Source organism: Pogoniulus pusillus, chromosome 20 (assembly GCF_015220805.1).
Source record: "Pogoniulus pusillus isolate bPogPus1 chromosome 20, bPogPus1.pri, whole genome shotgun sequence".
Taxonomy (NCBI): Eukaryota; Metazoa; Chordata; class Aves; order Piciformes; family Lybiidae; genus Pogoniulus; species Pogoniulus pusillus.
The window spans coordinates 8233611-8251193 of record NC_087283.1 but is presented as its reverse complement, the minus strand read 5'-3'; the positions used below and the strand labels follow the sequence as shown (position 1 = coordinate 8251193).

Genomic DNA, 17583 nt, shown 5'->3' with positions numbered 1-17583 from the left:
CCCAGCCCTCTGAAACCCGTGATTGAGAGCTGTTAACTCTCAGTGATATGCTCCTGGCAAGCAGGCTTGAGGAAGGGCGGGGGGGGGGTTAATATTTTATTTTAATTATTTTTAGTTTATAGCTCAGCAACTCAACTGGCCCAGGGGAACACTTAAACTAAATTTGATAGATGTCAAGTTAGGGGAAAAAAAATAATAAAATAAAGACAGCAGTGTTCATTCTGCCTGAAGTTACAAATGTTTGCTGGAGGCTTTTCTGACAGTATTCAGCGTAGCAGAGACCTGGGCAGAGCAGAGAGGGACATCGTACCCCTTCGCTGAGGTCACTTTGGCTGATGTTCTCCAGAACCTGGAAAGGGGAAGAGGACTAAGACACCTACCAGTAGCAGTTGCTCCTAACTCCAAATACAGGGGGTTTGTCTTTTTTCACACCTCCCCCCCCCCCCCCCTTTTCTTTTCCTGAGTCGTGATGTGTCGTGCATCAACTGGAGGAGCTGAAGGGAGGGCTTGTTTTTCCAGCTGACATTTGGAGCTGTGGAGACCTATGAGATGCCCCATAGATGGGCTGAAAACCCCCCAAGAAAAACACAACCCCAAGCTTAACGAGCTGCAAAGCAGTGAGGAAATGCTCCAGGAAACTATGCTAAAGCTTGCTTTTGACAGCCTACCTGTAAAACAAATATCAGAAACATTAACAACCAAAAAATAAGTGTAATTATACAGAGAGAGTTTTCTAATCCTCTTTCCCCAGCCCTTGCAAACCAAAATACATGGAGATACTGTAAAATACACTGTTGCAATTGGTGTGGAAAGGAGTAAAATTAGCCTTCAGAACAGTTCTATAGAAATTATTCAGAGGGGAAAAATGTTGCCTATCTCCAGTATAATATGCTGGCTGGCTGCATCAGGGAAAAGGAATGGGCTTTCCAGCCTTTTATCATTAGCTCACTGCCTCAAACTTCTCCAAGGGATTCCATCCAAAGCTCAGCAAAATTGGTGGGAGTCTCACTACTTTGAATCAATACCCAGGGTCACAACAAAAGAGGACCAACAGAAATTATTGGGGGGGGGGGGGGGGTGGTGAAGGAAGGAAAAAGGAGTTTCCATGTTACTTTGAAAATGTTCAGAATTTTTAACATGGAATATGGGGAGAAACTTCCTTAGGGTCTGATTTTGCTATATTATTGCTGCCCGGGGAGGTGGTGGAATCACCATCCCTGGAGGTGTTCAAGAAAAGACTGGATGAGGCACTTGGTGCCATGGTCTGGTTGACTGGCTAGGGCTGGGTGCTAGGTTGGACTGGATGATCTTGGAGGTCTCTTCCAACCTGGTTGATTCTATGATTCTATTATCTTTTGAGGGGCTGACCCTTCCTCTTGTCTATTTCCTACTTACATTTTATCACTAGAAAAGAACAGAAGCCTTGGGCTGGGAATGAATAACCCCTACCTCTAAGGTTAGGTTTGTTTTGAACACAAACCCTATGAGGAGAGGCTGAGGGAGCTGGGGGTGTGCAGCCTGCAGAAGAGGAGGCTCAGGAGGGATCTCATTGTTATCTACAACTACCTGAAGGGAGGTTGTAGCCAGGTGAAGGTTGGTCAGTTCTGCCAGGCAACCAGCAACAGAACAAGGGGACACAGTCTCAAGTTGTGCTGGGGGAAGTACAGGCTGGAAGTTAGGAGGAAGTTCTTGCCAAAGAGAGTGATTTGCCATTGGAATGGGCTGCCCAGGGAGGTGGTGGAGGCACTGTCCCTGGAGGTGTTCAAGAAAAGCCTGGATGAGGCACTTAGTGCCATGATCTAGTTGACTGGCTAGGGCTGGGTGCTAGGTTGGACTGGATGATCTTGGAGGTTTTTTCCAGCCTGGTTGATTCTATGATTCTCTGAAGGTTGGAAATCACCATTTTTTTGCTGTTTTTCTTCCTATAAAGACAAAAAAAAATGGTTATATCTATGGGAGTGGATCGTTTTTCCCTTTGAAAGAAATAGATGAATAAGGAATGCTGCACAAACTGATATTGCATGAAGTTGCTTTGTACAAATTTAGTGCCATGGCCTAGATGACAGGATGGGGCTGGGTGCTGGGTTGGCCTGGATGATCTTGGAGGTTGCTTCCAACCTGCTTGATTCTGTGATTCTCTGAATTCGTCTGCCATTGGCCTGATTTGGTGAATTTTCTGAGTGAGATACTTTTTTTAATGCCCACAGCACAAAGTTGAACATTAACAGCTCCCTGAATCCCACATCTGTCTGAGCATAACACCTGAAGTGTGTTTTCATAGAATCACAGAATGAATCATAGACTGGTTTGGGTTGGAAGAGACCTTTAAAGATCACCTCGTTCACTCCCCCTGCAGTGAGCAGGGACATCTCAAATGGTTGGGAGGCTTGGCTGATACAGCTGCAGGCTGTGTGGCCATCAGAGAGACCTGGACAGGCTGGAGAGCAGGGCACAGAGGAACCAGATGAAGTTCAACAAGGACAAGTGCAGAGTCCTGCATCTGGGGAGGAATAACAAACTGCACCAGTACAGGCTGGGAGGTGATCTGCTGGAAAGCAATCCTGTGGAGAGAGACCTGGGGATCCTGGTGGATAACAAGTTACCCATGGCACAGCAATGTGCCCTTGTGACCAAGAAGGTCAATGGGACCCTGGGGTGCATTAAGAAGAGTGTGTCCAGCAGATCAAGAGAGGCTCTCCTCCCCTTCTACTCTGCCCTGGTGAGACCCCATCTTGAATACTGTGTTCAGTTTTGGGCTCCCCAGTTTAAGAGGGATGGGAGAGCATCCAGCAGAGGGCTATGAGGATGATTAGCGGACAAGAGGACATGGCTTATGAGGAGAGGCTGAGAGACTTGGGACTTTTTAGCTGGAGAAAAGAAGACTGAGAGGGGATTTGATAAATGTTTCTAAATATCTGAGGGCTGGCCAGGAGCGGGGGGACAGGCTCTGCTTGCTTGCTCCCTGGGACAGGACAAGGAGCAATGGGTGTAAATTGCAGCAAAAGAGGTTCTGCCTCAACACAAGGGGGAACTTCTTTACTGTAAGGGTCACAGAGCACTGGAACAGGCTCCCCAGAGAGGTTGTGCAGGCTCCTTCTCTGGAGACTTTCAAAGCCTGTCTGGATGTGTTCCTCTGTGATCTGTGTTAGATAGTATTGTTCTGCTCTGGCAAGGGGGATGGATTTGATGATCTCCTTGGGTGCCTTCTAACCCCTAACATCCTGTGATCCTGTGTGATCCTGTGTGATCCTGTAAACTGGATTGCTTAGAGTCCCATCCTGCTGGAGATGTCCTTTCCACAGTGGTAGCCAAAGCTGCTGCTGCACTTGCTCATGATTTGGAGTATTTTGATTATGTATTTTCCCAATCACTAATGAATTTTAAAGTAACCATTTATTGACTTGAGAGGTATTTCTTTAGAACACATTGAAGAATATAGTCTTAAAGTGAAATGCTAACTGCTTTATTTCTATAACCTTAAAGGGCAAGGGTTTTCCTTCCATATTTTTCTTCCCAGGCTAGAGTTTTCCTTCCATATTTTTCTTCCCAGCTTTCAGACAAATAAATCAACACACATACATACATATTTACAATACTTGATAATTGGGGGGGGAAAAAAATGAAGTCATCTGAATTATTTCATAATCAAGCAGGTAAAGTGGCTTAGCAGATTACTAAACCACAGCACTGCCAAATTGCTCCATGATGATAATTATTTGCTTCTGTGCTTTAATTCTGGGTGGGCAACGTTGCTTTTCTTCTGTCCACTGGAAAATAAAGCAGGATGGCTCTCCCTATGGTTTTTGGCTTAACTGCATACATCTGGGTTTCGTATCAAAAGAAATAAATATCAGACCTAATTAATCCTCTGAGGCTTACTCCTGAGCAACACAGACTTTAATTACAGCCTCGACCAGGCACAGTGACGGAGTCAGCCGTAGAAGGCTGGCTGTTGATTTAATGCAGTATATCATGTCTAAAAGTATCTGGAACAACACTGATTTACATCAGCTGAATATTTGGCTCATTTGAAACTCTCCTGGGAAGGAGTAGGGGGTGTGGGAGGGGGGATACCTATATACATACATCCACCCTAATTTGCTCAGATGTGGGATGGAGCAAACGGTATTGCAAAACGCTTATGAAGTCCAGGGGAGTTTTAATAACTGCAGTTTGCTGAGATGAGAATGTTGAAATTGCTTAATTGGGAGGAAAAAAAATGTGATCATATATATTCTCTCAAGAAATGCAAACCTCCCAATTTCCTACTCCTTTAGAGAGGTTTCTTTATAACTGATAACATGGATAATGATTCTATCAGAAGATAAAGTTCCTATAGCTCAGACAAAGAAAGGGCTATCTAAACAGCAGTGCTCTGATTAGTTTTACATCTTTCCTAATTCAGCTAATTTAGAGATAGACTTGAGGGATTTAGTCAAACAGCAATAAAACTTGTCAGGAATGAGGTCTGCTATATGTTTTGCAATTCAAAAGCTGTCTCTCTGTCTTTATTTTATTTCCTCCCCCCTCCCCTCTCCTTTTCTATTTCTTTTTCTTTTTTTTTCCCCCCCCAAGACTTTAAAACCATTTTCATTGCAAATATGTGAGTGAATTCAGACCAAACGAAAGTAAAGAGACTGTTAACACTGGCCTGGGTACAGCCAGGCTTTGTGCAAACTTCCTTTCCCTGCCAACACACCTTCAGTCTCACTTGCAGCAACCTTGTTATTCAAGTCCCGGATTTATCTAGCCAAGAGCTGCCAATGGTACCAAATCTTGTGGGTGATTTTTGTAATGAGGACTAATGAGACCACCACATTTATTTTCCCTCCCAACTAGAACCCCAACTGGAGCCAGCATCCTCAGAGCTTCAAATCTGGTGTATTAATCCCCTACGAAAGTCATCCTGTCTCCCTACTATGCCATCCTGAAGTCAAACCCATGAGTCCAGGCTGGTTTTGTTGTGCTGGGCAGCAGTATGTTTACACTGCTATCCATCTCTTACAGGATATTATTTTTCCAGTGGAGAATATTTCAAATACATCCAGTGAAGGCTTTTCCCTGCTTTTTCTTCATCATCATCATCATCATAGAATCAGCCAGAGTTGGAAGGGACCACAAGGATCAGCCAGTTCCAACTCCCCTGCCATGGGCAGGGACACCCTTCCCTACATCAGGCTGGCCACAGCCTCATCCAGCCTGGCCTTAAACTCCTCCAGGGATGGAGCCTCAACCACCTCCCTGGGCAACCCATTCCAGGCTCTCACCACTCTCATGCTGAACAACTTCCTCCTCACTTCCAGTCTGAACCTCCCCACTTCCAGCTTTGCTCCATCATCATCATCATCATCATCATCATCATCATCATCATCATCATCATCATCATCATCGTCATCATCATTGTCATCATTACCAATTATTATTAACAACACATATAATTAATGATACCATTATATCACAATAATAAGTATTATATTGTCATATAGCAATTATTGTCATTAAAATAATAATAATTAATATAATTAATAATGTCTATAATTAGTACAGACATATACAGTGTAGGTAACTAGTACATACATGACTGGATGAGGCACTTGGTGCCATGGTCTAGTTGACTGGATAGGGCTGGGTGCTAGGCTGGACTGGATGATCTTGGAGGTCTCTTCCAACCTGGTTGATCCTATGATTCTATGATGACAACAACCACAAACTCACCATACTAGAAAAATCTATGTTAAAACAAGAAATGCAAGGAAAAATGGAGAATGTAAAGCTGAAGATGCTGCTGGTACTTCCTCCATTACCTGATGCCTCTGATTGGTACACTGAAGAAGCCAAAATGATTGATTCTAAAATCCCTTGCATGTACCTTTCTAGTTCACTCTTACATGGCATCTGAAGAGGATGCAAGAGAATCCTCTAAATAAATAAATCAAATCATCATAATTGACATTGGTGTCTTGCTTCGTGAAAGTATTTGCAAGTGCTCATGGCCAGTGGTTTGGGTGTTCCCTGCCCCCCCCCCCACACACACACACTTTGGAAATCACCCAGACTAGACTCAGCCAGCTCTGGAAATTTGAATGAAGCTTATATTACAGCTTAGCAGAATATACAAACAGATATTTACAGTATATACAGTTATAGACAGAAATACACAAGGTAAAAGGTAATACAGAAACACAATGGCCCCTCCCAGAAACCTGAGTCCTCAGGAGGGGCTCCCAACCACCCTTACACCTTCTCCCACCCCTCTACCTTACCCCAGACATTGCCTTGTGCTCCAAGGATGAATGGAGGGTCGGCCAGGGGGGGTTAAGAAGCAAAGTAGATTACTCAGAGAGATGGAGGGTGAGGTTAGAGAAAAAAAAATGCAGCTCAAAGCCCAGGTAGTGCTTGAACTGCCTTATCTGTGTTTATATTCCTGTTCTTATACATCTCAGCAAGCCTATGAGTGAAGTAGACATCACCATTGTTTCTCTTTCACAGCCTATAATCTAGTTGTTCTCACCAAAACATCCCAGCTAGCTTCAAACTAGCACAGCCAGATTCATTGGTTCTGCTGCTTGTGGATCCAAGACCTAAATACCTTGTTGGGTCACCACAAAAATACCCCACCAACTGCATGGTAAGAAAATATGTTTCCCTCTGTATCATGTTTTTACTGCAGATTTCTCCTCCTTCTTACCCTATATTCCATTTTCAAGATCTAATCCAGATGGTTCAGAGGTTGGGACACAGAGAGGGACTAGTGGTATGAATAAAAGCACTGAACCTGGTTTGTGAAGTCATCTATCACCAAAATTAAAGATAAAGAGGAAGCAGAGGATCAAAATTAGCTTTAAAGAAATAGTAAAAGGAGAAAGCAAAGTTTTTAGTGCTTTCATGTGATAAAGGCACAGTGCAGGTCTGGCAGGGAAAAGTTATGTTCAGTGCAGTGAAATATTCATCAGAGGCTTTGCAACCCTCAGAACTGCTTAAACAGCTCAGAAAACATCTGATGAGGCATTCCACAAATAAAATCTTGCTTGTTAAAAATGTCAAGAGAAGGATTTATGACTCAGAATTGAACACAAATAAATAGCTGGCTGCATACTTGAAAAAAAAAAAACAAACCTCTTTCTTGTTATGCAATTAGTGTTGCTGAGGTTGCTATCAACATGAATGATTTTGTCTTTCTGGTTTGCACATTAGTGGTAGCAATGGTGAGGAAAGCACCAAAAATGTGCTTGTTGGGAGGTAATTTTAGCAGGGAGCATAACCTGGGATGTAAAAGGCTTCTCGAATACCCTGCACGCTTGGAACCAGTTGTTCAGCACTGAAAGTCCTTGATTCTGCCAGCAGACACAACTCTTGGTCCAATTTCATCCTGTTTATTCAGCTAGCAAATATGTAGTTAAGGTGGGACTGGCTGTGATCTAATTCTTCTGAGGAAGACTTGCAAAATCACTGCCAAAAGAAGCAACAAGAGCCATTGTTATCATCAAAAGCTTTATGGTCATGCAAAGATCTTCCTGAGTGAACATACAAGCCAGGTGAGTGCTTCCCCCAAGGTCACAGAATCACAGAGTTACAGAATTAACCAGGTTGGAAAAGACCTCCAGGATCTCCACGACAGGAATAGGCAATAGGTTGGACCAGATGATCTTGGAGGTCTCTTCCAACCTGGTTGCTTCTATGATTATCGAGTCCAACCTATCACCTAACCCTTCTAATTAACTAAATCATGGCACTTAATGTTTCATCAGGTCACCTTTTAAATAACCTTCAGGGATGGTGACTCCACCACCTCCCAGGGCAGCCCATTCCAATGGGCAATTGCTCTTTCCATGAAGAATTTCTTCCTAATGTCCAGCTTAAACCTGCCCTGTTGCAGTTTGAGACAGGTCTTCTGATAACAATGTTTGGACACATATCTGAAGCTCAAAGACATGTTTGACCATTTGATTGTGGTTAAACATAGAATCATAGAATCAAACAGATTGGAAGAGACCTCCAAGATCATCCAGTCCAACCTAGCACCCAGCCCTAGCCAGTCAACTAGACCATGGCACTAAATGCCCCATCCAGGCTTTTCTTGAAGACCTCCAGGGACGGTGACTCCACCACCTCCCTGGGCAGCCCATTCCAATGGCAAATAACTCTCTCTGTCAAGAACTTCCTCCTTAAACAATTTTCTGCATGCAGACAGCTTGAGGAACTGGAGGTCAAAAAAGCCCAGATTTCACTTCCAGAGTATTTCTGGAGAAATTATGCAGGGAATTAATTGGTGGACGTAAAATCATTGCTCCACTGTTTCTGGTGATGGAGAAATTGGCTCAGTCTTCCAACTAGGGATAATCAAGTGAGAAAAAAGGCAAAGTTGTTGGATCCCTCATGTATGAACACGCAGTTGCTTTAGATTACGCCGTGTTACCTTTGGGACTTTCACATGTCACAACACAACTGCATAATAAGGTTTAGAACAAATATAATCTTTCACATTGTCGTTGTATTATGCACATAGAAATTCATCTCGACCAGATGTAATTTAAAAAGTGGAGGAGGGTTTCGTGCTTATTGGTTACATCATCTCAATCCACTTGAGGAACAGTTCATGAACATCAGCATTTGGCCCAGTTTTGGAGAACTTCATATCCCTTTGGCGGAGGAACCTGGCTAGAAGTATTCAATGATCTGCTTTTCAGAGAGGTTGAAACCTCTGTAGCTCTTCACATTTCTACAGCAACATTCCAGGGCTCGACAAGGATGAGAATCTGTTCGTTATCAGCTGCACATCTCTTTTATGACTCCCTTAGAAGAAATGAATCTCTGTGAAAATGCCTCTTCCAGAGCAGAAACCTTTAGGAGTGTAACTCACCAAGGCCAGTTCTGCCTGTGCCCTTTAGCAGTGTAACTCACCAAGGCCAGCTTTGCGTGTGCCCTTTAGGAGTGTAACTCACCTGCGCTCATGCCACCCTGTGTGTGGTGGCATCCCCAAAGTACTGCCTGGCTTACCAGCCTGCACCAGCCTGAAACTTGCTGGTCTTTATAACTCTCTTATTTATAGAGCTATTTTTAAAGCATATAGTTTAATGAAAGAAAAAAATGAAGGATTTGTGCTGTGAGTTTTATTTCTTGCCCTGTGGATTTGGACATGATTTCTACAGCATGGACGTCCACTCCAGCTTTCCATTTAAGGAGGATAGTAAATCAACTTTCTGCCTCGTTCTTTTATGAAACATGTAGGAAGTTAATATTTTGGGAGACTTTGGCTCATTGATCAAGTTTGACAGATGGATATACAGATACAACACAGACCCGATGATCGGACAAGCCTTAAGTCCCCAAGGAGAACAGCTAGAAAGCACTTTGCAAGGAGTAGACTCACTTATTTACAAGCAGTTGCAGAACTGCAGGTGGGATTTCAGATGGACTGTGTAGCCTTGGCTTCAGCCAGGAGTGGTTTGCCTGCATGAATGAAAAACAAAATAGACATTAGAAACTGTGTAAAATGGGGGGAAAAAATAGAGCTTGTAGTAGTTTATAATTAGACCAGAAGAGATAATCGCACACATCTGATCTGCTTGCTCAGCATCCTACAGGCTCCTATCTGTCTGGGACAGAAGTTTTGCACCCAGCCATATTTCAAACTGTCCACTGATAACTTTGCCTTTTTCTACTTCATTTTGGTTTTGTATTTCTTCCTCATAACCAATTCTTTCTTTTCTGTTACGACTTGATTATAACTATGGCATTTTGGCGATAGGCGACAGGACCACTCTGGGCCAGATGTGTTGGCTGCCCCTGAAGGGCTTGGCCATAGGATGTTAGTGGTTTTAAGTAACAGGAAACCTGAGGAATATCATAAATCAGGCTTTTCTGACTAGATTTTTTGTACTGAGTATAACAAAATGTATTGAATAACTTAAGTATGTGTGAGCCTCCTGTCTACCAAATTACTTGGGTCTGCCAGTGGAAAGCGCACTAATTTGATGTTGGCCTCAAACAGAAAATTGTTCAATGAAAATTAGGTTTCAGCATTTTAACCAAAAAAAAAAAAAAAAAGAAGTCAGCTTGCAGCTCAGTGTTAACAGGAGCCTAAGGATTTAACTAACTGTAATGAAAATGAGGAGAGACAAAATTCCTGACTTTCTAAGCCCCAGTCTTGAGAAAAGGTTTCTGCTTCTGGAGCCCAACACAGCATGAGGGACAAAGCGTGTACCAAAGGGTGGGTTTTTCTTTCTCTTCTCTCAACTGCCACGGATTTCAGAGGTCATAGGTTGACATTTTGTACTTTTCCACACTTCTGTTGACTTTTATTAACAATAAACAGAAGGTACTTGGCAAAAAGCATCAGATCCACGACAGGACGTTTTAAAATATTAAGCCTCCCGCATGCAAGGACATCAGAAGGAGCTGAGCTCAGATGTCACAGAATCATAGAATCGTTTTGGTTGGAATGGATCTTTAAGATCATCAAGTCCAACCATTACCAAACACTACAGAGCCCACTACTAAACCAGGTCCTCTCATCTGGTGTCCTGGCTCTGCCCCAGCCAGAGCAGGGCACTTAAGGAGAGGTATGAGAACCACATCTGAGCTGTTCCTCGTTGGGGAGCTGTTTCCAGCCCTGATTGTTGTCAGCAATCACATTCCAATGATACCCCTGGAGATAAACCTTCCTACAGCAGTCCAGCTCCTGGTCTTACTATCTATAATTAGCTCTTGCAAACTGTTTCATCCAAGGCCTTAATTAAAAGATGATCTATTCTTATTATTCAATTAAAAGCCTTAAAAGGTTACCTGTTGTTTTCCTTGCTACTCTCTAATCCAGTTAACTAAAGTAAGTACAAGAAGATGAATGCCTTTTTTTTTTTTCCATCTTATAACTATTCTTTTTTGGGCTACAAGTAATTCTAAACTTCCTTCAATGCCCTCCTTTTGACCATTTTGTGGAGACAGCCATGACAGGCTGATGCATTCTTGTTCCCTGAAGCATGGGTCCCACATCAGTGCTTTACCATCTGCACCTTCTCAGATGCCCATGTTTTCCCTTTCAGAAACCACTGCAAAGTCACTTTTAAACCTATTAAGTTAATAGACTTACAGTGGATTGGCCCAAGTTTTACCATTTCCTCCATACCGTAGATGACTTTTGGTCAATCTGAGGCACGCACTTTCCTCTCCCTGTCTCCATGGTGTCACTACATGATATATATGGACATCAGCCTCCTCCTCTACCAACTTCTTATGGCTGTGAGAGCAGTTAGTCCATTAAATGTTAATAAATTAAATGTTCCTACTTGAAATGCATCCTCAAACCTTAGTCCTGGGCCATATTTCTTATGCTTCTTTCTTCTTTTTTTTTTTCCCCCCTTTTTAAAATCTATATTCTGGTTTCTGGCAGAGATACAGGGAGCGAGTGTGGCGTGCAGCAGGCAGTGTTTCCCAGACTGTGTAGCTTGGCACCAGAAAACCATTTCTTTGGAGTTCAAAAACCCATCAGGATGCTCTCTCGAAACCGCTCCACGTTTAAGACGTGTAACGCTAAAATGTCACTTGCTGGAGCCCAAAGCGGAGCGCCTTCAGCTTTCTGATTGGCAGAAAAACGATGCTTAAGCTCCAGGGAATTTCTACTACAGCTGTAAACTCTCAAAAATACTTTGTGCTGCAAAAACTATAGAGTGTGCTTTAAATGAACAATATGCCCTCTTCATACCTCATCACTAGAAGGAACGTGCTTTCCACTTCAGCATCGGCAACGCACGGGTTGATTGTGTCCCATTTCTTTTCACCCAGACAAAGCAGGTCAAGCAGCTTTTAGCATGGATTCTACCTGTCACACAACAAGGACTAGATTCCAGACATCTCCAGGGGGTGCAAGAGGTGATATAGATGCTTGTGCAGATATTTGGATCCTGTTCTTGTGATGGTTTGGGTGTTACCCGCCCTCACACACTGAAGAAAATCACCCAGATTAAACTCAGCAGAGCTGAAAGTTGGATGAAACTTTATAGTTACAGCTTAGCACAGTATACAAGCAGGTATTTACAATAGATACAGCTATAGACAGAAATAGAGAAGTTTAATACAGAAACACAACACCCCTCTCAGAAACCAAAATCTCCAGGAGGGGTTCCCAACCACTCTTCCACCTTCTTCCCACCCCTCTACCTTACCCCAGATGTTGCCTTACATTCAAGGTGAGTTTTGAGAATTGGCCAGGGGGATTAGGAAGCAGAAGGCTTAGTCAGGCAGCAAGTTAGGTTAGAGAGAGAGGTGCAGCCCCAAAGGCAGAGAGCAACTCTGTTATCTACGTTTGTGTTCTTTTTCTTATACATCTCAGCAAGCCTGTGAGTGAAGCAGACATCACCACTGTTTCCTTTTCACAGCCTGTAATCTAATTCTTCTCACCAAAATATCCCAGCTAGGCTCAAACTAGCACAGTTCTTTTCATGCTTTACGCAGGACAAAAGTAACCTCCTTATATGCCTCACAGAAGACTAGATCACAGCCCTCCTCCATCCCTGGGATCTTGGAGGAAGCCAAGTCTCTAGCTAATATGTTTATGTGACATTCTCAGCTTGGCTCTCCTCCGCCCTTGTGGGCCAAATCCTAATATGACCCAGTGCTCTCTCACATCAGCTGGACTTTTGCCTGAACAAAGGATAAGTCAAAACTGGGCAATGCCTCCAGGTTTCAGGCCAGCAATTGCATTTCACAAAACCTCATTGTATTGTAAAAAGATACACTGGCTTCAGCCTGCTACAGGCCCGTTGTTTTTTGGGGCAGTTTGGGGTTTTTTTGACAATGAGGATTCTTTACAATCTGAAATAGGAGAAGGCAGATCTTTTTCTCCCACTCCTGGTAATACACCCCTTCCTGAACAAGCTTACTTTCAGCAGGAGCCGAATGCTTTGCGAAGCAGTTATGTCTCCAGAGCCCAGAGGTGGTTGGCATCCTGCCCTACTGCAGTCAATAGAAAAGTTTCTCCTGAGATTGCCATGGGTTGGGCCAGGTCCTGTTTACTTATAAACAAACTGCAGCTTTTATTCATCTCTTATTTTAATATTGATTCCTATTTTCTTTCCCTGCACTTCATTCAAAACCCAAGAAATAACTACTGGTTTTATAGGAGCAATCCTGTCAAGCTACGTAGGAAGAGCTGAACGGTCCTGGAGAAGGAGACAACAGCACTCCAGCTGAAGAAAGGCTACTGGAAAATATGCAGGTTCAAGGCCCTTGAGCACCAATTCCTGGGGAGAGGTGCATTGGTTCTGTGATTCTATGATTCTATGTCTTGGGTTTGCCTGTTGCTCCTGCGATATCCATGGGTTTGTAGTCCAACAGACATTGAGTACCTGGAGATATCCCTGACGTGTTTGGTTTGGTCTTCCTATATGGCTTCTGTGTGGGAAGATGTGCCTCTTTGTATGGGGGTCATCTTCCCCCAGGGCTGAATGGGGCACAGCTTTATTGTTTTCTGAGGTCTCTCATCGGCAATACTCAGAACTGTAGAATCAGTAATGCTGGAAAAGACCTCTAAGGTCATGAAGTCCAACTGTAACTTGAAATAATTATCAGCTCAACAAAGACCAGAAACCAGGCAAATTCATCTTTGATGTATGCCAATCTCTTACAAATACATTCTGGAGGTGCCATTGACTCGCTAATCACAGCGCTTTAGCGCTTTAATTGTGCCTCCTGCCTTTGAAACATGTAACTGCCAAATGACTGAGTAATCATCAAAATCCCATGAATGAGCTGGGTAAGTAGAGATTGTGCATGGAGAAACTGAGAGAGGGAGACCACACAGTGAGCAGTGTGAGCCGTGGGATTAGAAATTGGGATTTCTTTTTCTCCATGCACAATCCACGAGGCTGTGCTACCCTGGATGATCTCATGAAAGAAGTATATTTTCCATCTGTGAGGAACTCCTAACTGTATCAGCTAAGTGCAAATTAGTATGATCATTAGCCACTCTTTGAACGAGACGGCTGCCAGGAAGCCTGTGTGTATGTTTGAGGAAGAATTCCTAATGTCTGTGTGTCTGGAGGAGTATAAATTCTTCTGTTCCCCTCCAGTAGCCTAATTAGATTTTACTCTGTTTATTAGAAGAGTTCAGTTGCTAGCTTAAGATGAAATCAAATCTGCATGATTACGAAGTCAGGAGCAGCAAAGCTTTACAGTATGCTGCTAGAAATTTTTCCTCTCGTATCAGCAAGGATGAAATCCTCCAGTCTTAAACAAAGTGGAAGCAGGAGTATGTTTAGATCCAGCAGCCAGGATCAAAACCAGTGCCAGGAATGAAGGGAGGGTGGGAAGGAGGTATCATGCTCTTCAAATGGTACCTGATAGGAGAGAATTACTGGAAAAGTGGCATTTTTAATCACTGGAAGAAATGGTTTTTGAAGGGCAGTGGTTCAAATGGTGCCTGACATGGAGGAACCACTGGAAAAGTTGCATTTTTAAGCACATAGCAGACTGGAAGAAACATCTTTATGGATCTTCACTGTAAAACAGGAAAAGGAAAGATGCTCTGCTATTTGAAAAGATCTTCTGCAACTCTTCACCTCCTTCTGTACACACAACAGTATATCAAGGGCAGAGGGTCATAAGATTGTAGAGTAATACCCAGATCTAACTCTATTTGAACATCTTTAATAGATGGACAGATCTAAGCCCTCCAAGCACTGCTGGCCTTAGTGATGTACAGTAGCCTCCAGGAGTGCCTGTATCTGTTAGACATCCATCTTCCTAATGTAACAGCTGCTCTTGGCTTTTGAACAAAAGTCTGTTGAAGGCAATGAGATCTTTGTGGTTAGGATCATATCCTTACATGAAAAATACAGAGGTCTATGGTGAGCAGCACTGAGATTTCTGAAGTTCAGAGTTTGCCTTTCAGTTTCCAGATCTGTGGTGACACTGAAATCCAAGCACGCTTCCCTCAAACCTCTATGTAACATTTTAGGTAAGGAAGGTTGAGAAACCAGAAATGACATTCTGTTTCCACTGTGTAGAGAATAGCTGGCTCTATGTCACATAAAAAGTCAGCTTTAAGCTGATGACCCCAAGACCCTACTCAAAAGAATGCCTCTGGATTCACTTACCTGTGGAAAGAAAAATACAGAGTGGCTTTTTTTTTCCCCCTTAATAATCTGGGAAAGCAGCCTTTAATTGCAAGATAGGATGTTCTTCTAGAGGATCTCCATTACAAGAAGCAGCTGTGTCTAGTGTAGGTTCGCACTGATACTGAGATGCACCCCCAAGCTTTGAGTCCAGGCTGTCCTGCTGGGGGTGGTAACCTGATTTATAGAATCATAGAATGGTTTAGGTTGGAAGGTACCTCAAAGATCATCCAGTTCCAACCCCCTGCCATAGGCAGGGACACTTCCCCCTAGAACAGGTCACTCCAGGCCTCACCAACCTGGCTTTGAAGACCTCCAGGCAGGGAGCAGCCACAGCCTCCCTGGGCAACCTGTTCAGTGGTTCACCACCCTCACTGCAAAGAACTTCTTCCTAACATCTACTTTAAATCTCCTCTCTGCCAGTTCAAACCCTTTACCCCTTGTCCTGTCATTACAAGACCTAATTTATAGCAGCAGACATGAAGTTCTGCCTCTTCTGACTTGTTTAGAAAGACATCAGGGCTTAGAATCAGGGTGCAAATCTGACAACAGGATAGGAAGCCTGGTGTAGAGAGTAAGTCCTGGAGCCTGAAAAAGAAAAGAGCACACTCAGAGGACTAGATTAGGAACCAAGCGAAGGAAACTTGAAACCTAAAGCCATCCCAAAAAACCAAAGGGATTTGTGTAGCCCAAGGGACTAAAAGAACATTTTGGCCCACAGTCTGGTTTTCCTCAGCACGTGCCCAGCCACAAGAGTCCATGTGGTTCTTCTGTTTTCCCAAGTCTTTTGAAATACAGATGCAGAAGTCTCCAATCCCTGCACTTCCCTGCATTCCTCAAGAAATTGGCCCACCAAGTAGTTGTAATTCAGGATACCACCATCCACCCACGTGCAAGATTCCTTAACAACTATGCACATTTTTAGGCTCAAATATTTTAGAATTGTTTTCACTGTGCCTGAGCTGCAATTGGCTCTGCTTCCCAAGTGTTGGATCATCTAACTGGAGTGATTTTTGACTCGGAGCCCAGGCACCATATCAAAACATTTATCAATTAATCATAAAGAGTAACTAACATTGTTGTCCACCCAAGAAAAACTGTCACTTACAGACTCATGTATGTTATTCCTTATGAAAGAGCTGCTCTATAGAAGCTGGTTTCCTGCACAGACCAGGTGGAAAATCTGCTAAAGGCAGAGGTCAAATCCAGTTTAATTTTATACCCTTTGTTAAGAATGTTCTCTCTCTAACAGAAAAAAAAGAAGCCCAAGGAAAAAAAAAAAGCCAAAAGCCACCACCACCCTCCTGTTCCTTTCCAAGTTTTCTAAAGTTAATTCATGTGGAAGACAAAAATAAAATAAAATAAAAATAAAAAAGATTAGGATAAAATTTCAAATATTAAATTCAAATGCAGGATTAATGAGTTTTATTTCAAAGCCCCAGAGATTGTCTGGAATTTAGGATGGTTTTTTTTTAGTAGCAGACGTGAGACCTAGCCAGATGCAGTCATGTTTTAGACCAGCTCAGCACAAAATTAGCACCTTGAGGAAGAAATTTGGTGTCTCTTTGGTAAAGCAAACGTTTCAACTTTGTCAGAGTCTGTTGTCTAGAAGATATTGCTGTTGCACTGGATGAAAGAATGGGTTTAGAATCATAGAATCAACCAGATTGGAAGAGACCTCCAAGATCATCCAGTCCAACCTAGCACCCAGCCCTATCCAATCAACTAGACCATGGCACTGAGTGCCTCATCCAGTCTTTTCTTGAAGACCCCCAGGGACGGTGCCTCCACCACCTCCCTGGGCAGCCCATTCCAATGCCAATCACTCTCTCTGGGAAGAACTCCTTCCTAATATCCAGCCTAGACCTCCCCTGGCACAACTTGAGACTGTGTCCCCTTGTTCTATTGCTGGTTGCCTGGGAGAAGAGGCCACCCCCCCACCTGGCTACAGTGCCCCTTCAGGTAGTTGTAGACAGTAATAAGATCACCCCTGAGCCTCCTCTTCTCCAGGCTAAACAGGCCCAGCTCCCTCAACCTCTCCTCATAGGATTTGTGCTCCAGGCCCCTCACCAGCTTTGTTGCCCTTCTCTGGACACGTTCCAGCACCTCAACATCCTTCTTGAATTGAGGGGCCCAGAACTGGACACAGCACTCAAGGTGTGGTCTGACCAGTGCTGAGTACAGGGGAAGAAAGTAACACTGTTTAAAGTAACACTGTTGTGTTAGAATCATAGAATCAGTGGGAGTTGGAAGGGGCCACAAGGATCAGCTAGTTCCAAGCCCCCTGCCATGCCCAGGGACCCTTCCCTACATCAGGCTGGCCACAGCCTCATCCAGCCTGGCCTTAAACACCTCCAGGGACAAGGCCTCAACCACCTCCCTGGGCAGCCCAGTCCAGGCTCTCACCACTCTCATGCTGAACAACTTCCTCCTCACCTCCAGTCTGAACCTCCCCACCTCCAGCCCTGCTCCA

The 17583-nt window shown here is 43.6% G+C and overlaps 1 long non-coding RNA gene across 2 annotated transcripts in view; it reads right to left on the bottom strand.

Annotated features, from left to right (window-relative positions):
• Nucleotides 1-283: 283 nt before the first annotated feature.
• LOC135184203 (uncharacterized) overlaps nt 284-17583 on the bottom strand; it is a 33773-nt gene continuing 16473 nt past the window's right edge. Inside the window, exons 2-4 of one of the 2 annotated variants that reach the window (XR_010305903.1) lie at nt 11702-11818; nt 9371-9450; nt 284-349 (exon numbers count right to left, since the gene is read on the bottom strand). This is a non-coding gene — a long non-coding RNA (uncharacterized LOC135184203). Of the gene's footprint in view, nt 350-7201; nt 7450-9370; nt 9451-11701; nt 11819-17583 lie in introns of those variants that run through there. The other variant, XR_010305902.1, reaches the window with a different exon arrangement.